The 5,649-nt window shown below is 44.8% G+C and overlaps 1 long non-coding RNA gene across 1 annotated transcript; it reads left to right on the top strand.

The window, feature by feature from the left end:
* Nucleotides 1-4,640: 4,640 nt before the first annotated feature.
* LOC128882452 (uncharacterized) lies at nt 4,641-5,573 on the top strand. The gene is made up of 3 exons (XR_008458422.1): nt 4,641-4,781; nt 4,863-4,929; nt 5,047-5,573. It is a non-coding gene; the product is annotated as an uncharacterized LOC128882452 (long non-coding RNA).
* Nucleotides 5,574-5,649: the final 76 nt, after the last annotated feature.

Here is a 5,649-nt window from a genome sequence, read left to right as displayed (position 1 = left end):
GAGCGCGCGTAGACCGTTGGAGCGGCCGCGGTAGCGAAGGCTACGCGATGGCGGCCGCGCTTGCACGCGAACAAGTGACTCGACGTGCATCGAAGCATCGACCTAGCGCGTAGCCTTCGCTACCGCGGCCGCTCCAACGGTCTACGCGCGCTCTGATTGGTCGGGGTTTTCGCTTAATATCTCCTTAACGAAGCCCCATCCGACATTTTTGCAAAGGAAATTGTTGTTCAGAATCGTCTCAGCTACCCCCCATTGCCGGCTCCTCCCCGAGTTTTGGGACACCCTGTACATATACTGTATTGAGGAGGTTGTTCGTAAAAAGTAGCCAACAATGTTTTAAACAACGTGCCAAAGTTTCGTTCGAGATCTTACATGGCGCGTCTCCTCGATCGAAAGACCAGCTTGGATACTCCCTTCCCGTCGATCCTCTTGTTGTTACGGCCTTTTCTTATCTTGATGCTGACTAAACCACCGCGCATGAGATTACCCCTTCTCGCTCTGGATTCCGAAATAGAATGAATAAACTTAGCCACCACTTCCACTTGCAAGGGACCACCAGTGATCGTTACCTCGTGCTCCAGAAGGTAAGCAGAGACATCGCCGAGAAATTCGGGCATCGATCTGATGGCCCAGCAGCTCTTCAACTTCCAACTGGGACAGTGCTTTGGCATCTCGAGTACTCGCTTCTTAAATTCCATCTGGCATTTCTCGAAGATCTTTCTCTTGCACTTTCCTCTCCGTGCGCTTTTCTTAACTATCAGCTCGCGTTTACCTCGAAACCTTTCTTTCGTCTCTTCGAACGTTCTTTCATGAATGCAGGCAATCTGACCGCGCGAACCTTCGAGCAAATACGAATTGCTTTCCCATCCATTCGTATAAATTTTAGTGACGATCGACGATTCCTTGTTGGCTTGCCTTACGGAGCATCGACAACCACATCGCGATCTCCGAGCTTCAAAAGCAACGGCGGCTTTCCGCGTGATCAGCTTTGCACCTCGTTCGCAACTGGGAGCCCCAATCGATTCGTTCGAAAGTCTCGGTTCGCGAACCAGAAGGCCGATGTCGGATACAATCGGTATGAATCAGATCGCTATTGGTACGCGCGTCTGCCCCGAACCGGATATCTCCAGTCACGGGATCCGTGCGCAATTGTTGCGCTAAATTTTAAAAAGTACTCAATCCCTCGTTGATAACAAACCCTATCTTCTTTAACAAGACGGGCTGCGATAGAAAGCTCTTATCTTCTCGTGATTTTGCTTTTTTTTTTTTGCAATTTATCGATCCTCTGTTTATTTTAAAAACAGTGTATAAATTGTTTAAGATCAGTATTCTTTCCTCGCTAGGAAAATAAATTTGCTTCGCCAAAATATGTGGCAAACGAGTTTAGTATTTGCAGAAATTTTCTTCGTCAATCTCTATTCGAAAATTCCGTTGAATTTCAAGTGTAATGGCGTGTTTATTTGACATTAGGGATATGTATTTTTCTAACCAACGTGTGACCTGTGCGATGCTAGATGAATCCTTGATGAATGATCAAACATCGAATATTTAGGAACTCTTGTGTCTTTTATCATCGGTACTTTTCTTCCTTGTTCTTCGAGTTTCTTAGCTACAAGTAGCTCTTCAAAAATTCTTGTTTCGCGTTGCCTCGATTCGCCCGGATAATTGTTACCAGAATCGAATTAAGGCTTGGGCCATAGGGACCTCTGGGGATCTTTAGAGATTAAGTAAAAAGCTACTTCGTTGAATACTAAACCAAAGCGTAAGTACTCTAAATAATCTCTTTAGAAAACGGTGCAATTGTCCTAGATATTCCTGTGGTGCTTTTGAGAGAATAGTAAAAAGTTCTCTCGTCCCGTGGTTTAGTATCTGAATATATCTAATGCAAACTGGATGTCACAATGCGTTTTAGTAAACTTTTACAAACGCGAAGCAAATGTATTTGTTATAAAAAGTTACACTATATTTATTTTTATTTTAACAACTGCATCGCACGGGTGACAGAACAGGATACAAAAAATGAACACAATGGACAAAATTCAGCATCGATACGTGTAGCTGACCCATTTAAGCAAATTTAACAAAAATGCTTCGGCAATATTTAGAGTTAACATACAGAAACGTGTAGTAAACATACTAAGAAACGAAAATGTGTACCGTATACAAATATGTACATACACACGGTACCCTGTAGTCCCCGGGGGTGTAAAAAAAATCTTAATCAGACGCTGTGAACGATTCCGTTGTTGGACGAATCGGGTTACTTCCTTAGATCGCGTTACCGATTCCGATCGCTCGACAGCTTCGGATCGAGCCGGGTAGCGATCGCCGAAACCGTGGTATCCGATTCGATCGATACCTCCAAAGACCCTCTCGGTCTCGCTAGGGGAGCGATGTCTCGCGAGATCGTAAAGGATAAAGGAAAGAACGAACAGAGAACATTCAGTTCAAGGCTGAATCGAACCGCCCTGGCATCAGCTTTTCGGCGGCCAGGCTGCTCGTCATCTGAGCAAGTGATCCTGCCGTGAGAGGAGCACCTGGCTGGCCAGGATCTCGCGCGGAATCACGCGATGATCGACGACGCGCGACAACGACTCGAGATCGATGATGCTCGACGCGCGAGAGTATTGAGGACGATCGACCGGAAATCGTGCTTCTACGCCGTATGAGGGCATTCCAACGGCGTGCGGGCGCTTCACTCTCGATTCTATGCGCAATCGATTACAGAAAACTTTCGCCGGTTCCGTGCAGCAATGGCGGTCACTCCTTCGTCGTCGTTGCAATGCGATCGCTGGTTGGAGAGACGGATGAATCACGGGGAGCCTTGTGGGCGGAATTTATCGCGATCCAGATTCGCCGGACAACATTACACGTTAGGCGCGAATCACCAGGGGAATTTTATTCATACAGTAGACGAATAAAATTAAGCGTGCTGCACTTTATCTTCGAACGTATAGTCGAAGGTATAGTCACTCATCGCTTCACTAATTTTATGTAGTATTTCTTTTCTTGCCCTTCTTCTCTGGTACACTAATTATTCCACAACCTTATTATCGTTTTCGAGGGTAGATTAAGGACACCATTCAGCTGCACCTCATTCTCTGTATATTAATTTGTTACACGATCTTGTTAAAATAAGTCGCAGTATTACTTATTCGTGATGGTTATTAGAATGAAAAGTCACTCGAGTAAGTAAAATATTAATTCTTGTTTGAACCAGTAACGAATAACAAGTTTATCTATCGTTCCTTAATTTTCATCTTTTGCCGATCCCCGGTGCAAAGTACGGAGCAGAGTAGACGAATCAAATTAAACGTGCAGCACTTTATCTTCAAACGTATAGTCGAAGGTATAGTCACTCATCGCTTCACTAATTTTATGTAGTATTTCTTTTCTTCCCTTCTTCTCCACTAATTATTTCACACCTTGTTTTCGAGGTTAGATTAAGGCCAACATTCAGCTGCACCTCAATCCTCTGTATATTTATTTTCGCACAATCTTGTTAAAATAAGTCGTAGTATTATTTATTCGTGATGTGTATTAGAATGAAAAGTCACTCGAATAAGTTCACGTAAAATTGTAATTCTTGTTTGAACCAGTAACGAATAACAAGTTTATCTATCGTTCCTTAATTTTCATCTTTTGCGGATCTCCGGTGCAAAGTACGGCTGCTATCGCCCGTTGCACGATCGCTGGCCTGAATCGTCCACGATCCTCTCTCCGGGAATCGGGTGTTCCGGATGTATTTTTACATTCACGGTCGACGCAGCGATCCTATTCTTCCCCGGCGCTCCGAATTCGTCGAAGGACGCGAACGGACAGCTCGTCCGGCACGAATTATTTTACAAGGAAACGGTTAACTCATTTCCGTGCATCGTGCACGAGTCTCGAGGATCACCCTGATGCACCGACCAGTCCACGTGGGGGGGATTCGATTGTCTCGGATACGTTTGACGTGGTTTAACGTTTGACGTTTGCCTCCGACGTGGAGAATTTATCGCGTGTCTCTGGTCGAGGAACCGAAGCGTAGTTCTCGAATGCTCGCAGGAATATCTCGAGGAACCAACAACACAACACGTCTCGTTTCTCAGTGAATTCGTCACAGGAGAAGACAGTCACCGATCACCGCTTTATTTATAAACAAGCGGCCTCAGCGGTAGATCATGTCTGCGACTCACGCTCGATACTGTTTCCCGTCGACTGTGCCGTTCACTGTGGCTCGTGGTCGTGCGCCACGATCCTCGTCCCGTGAAAGATTGCCGGAGGACGAGGACGGAACAGAAGATCGAAACGTTAATCGAAATGCTAATTCAACCGGTGTATAATCGCGACAGTATGAACGACTCTGTATCGGTCGTAACAGGCTGATGAATAAACGAAAACCGAAGCGGCTACGTAGCGACGCGTGTATCGTGCGGCGTTCTGAATCTATTTGTCGTCGAGGTTTTCTCTCTCTTTCCCTCGGAGCGGATCGTTGTCGGCTCTACCAGACGCCGGCTCGTGCCAGTTCGAGCCAGTTTCTCGACTCCCGTGCCGGCTCCTCCTCTCCCTCTACCGAACCATAACCCCTTCTTCGTATCGTCCATTGCCATTACCATCGCCACACAGCTTCGCGAACCGCTTCCAACTCCCACCTTCGATTCATCACGGATTCCCCTTCTCCTACGACCGCGTTTCTCGAGAGGAAAGCACGGCAACGTTGCACTTACATTTGCAGCTTTGTTTGCTCGATGCATCGCGCATTGGAAACCTTTCATCTCGAACGTATTGTTTCCTATTAGGTTAGCGCACCGCGACAATTTCTTCTTTCACGACGAAATTTTTCATCCACTGAATGTGCTTTCTTTTCTTAATGTTTACAGTAAATCTTCCTCTAACGCGGTTTCCATATTGCGCGTAACAAAATGGCGACAACCTTTCTATAACAAGGTACAAATTATTTCCTATCATGGAAACGGTATTTTTTCCTATTAGCGCACCGCTACAATTTCTTCTTTCACGACGAAATTTTTCATCCACTGAATGTGCTTTTCTTTATGTTTACAGGAAGTCTTCCCCTAACGCGGTTTCCATATTGCGCGTAACAAAATGGCGACAACCTTTCTATAACACGGTATAAATTATTTCCTATCATGGAAACGGTATTTTTTCCTATTAGCGCACCGCGACAATTTCTTCTTTCACGAAGAAATTTTTCATCCACTGAATGTGCTTTCTTTTCTTAATGTTTACAGTAAATCTTCCCCTAACGCGGTTTCCATATTGCGCACAACAAAATTGCGACAACCTTTGTATAACGCGGTATAAATTACTCTATTTAGTACTAATTCCCTGTTTATTATAACGCGGTTTCTATATCACACGATACGTGGTTTCTGTATAATATTCTGTATAATCGAATAAATTCTGTTTACACTAATTCTATTGGGTTGTCCGGAAAGTTCATGGCTATTTTTAAGAAAAGTTCAAAGGCATATTTGAATTTTGATGTATATTTATTGAATTATACAGGGTGTCCCAAAAGTCGAGGAGGAGCCGGAAATGGGGGATAGCTGAGAGGATTCTGAACAACAATTACCTTTGCAAAAATGTCGGATGGGGCTTCGTTAAGGAGATATTAAGAGAAAACCCCGACCAATCAGAGCGCGC

Source organism: Hylaeus volcanicus, unplaced genomic scaffold, assembly GCF_026283585.1.
Source record: "Hylaeus volcanicus isolate JK05 unplaced genomic scaffold, UHH_iyHylVolc1.0_haploid 11852, whole genome shotgun sequence".
In the NCBI taxonomy this organism is placed as follows: Eukaryota; Metazoa; Arthropoda; class Insecta; order Hymenoptera; family Colletidae; genus Hylaeus; species Hylaeus volcanicus.
This window is presented reverse-complemented; position numbering and strand designations above follow the sequence as displayed.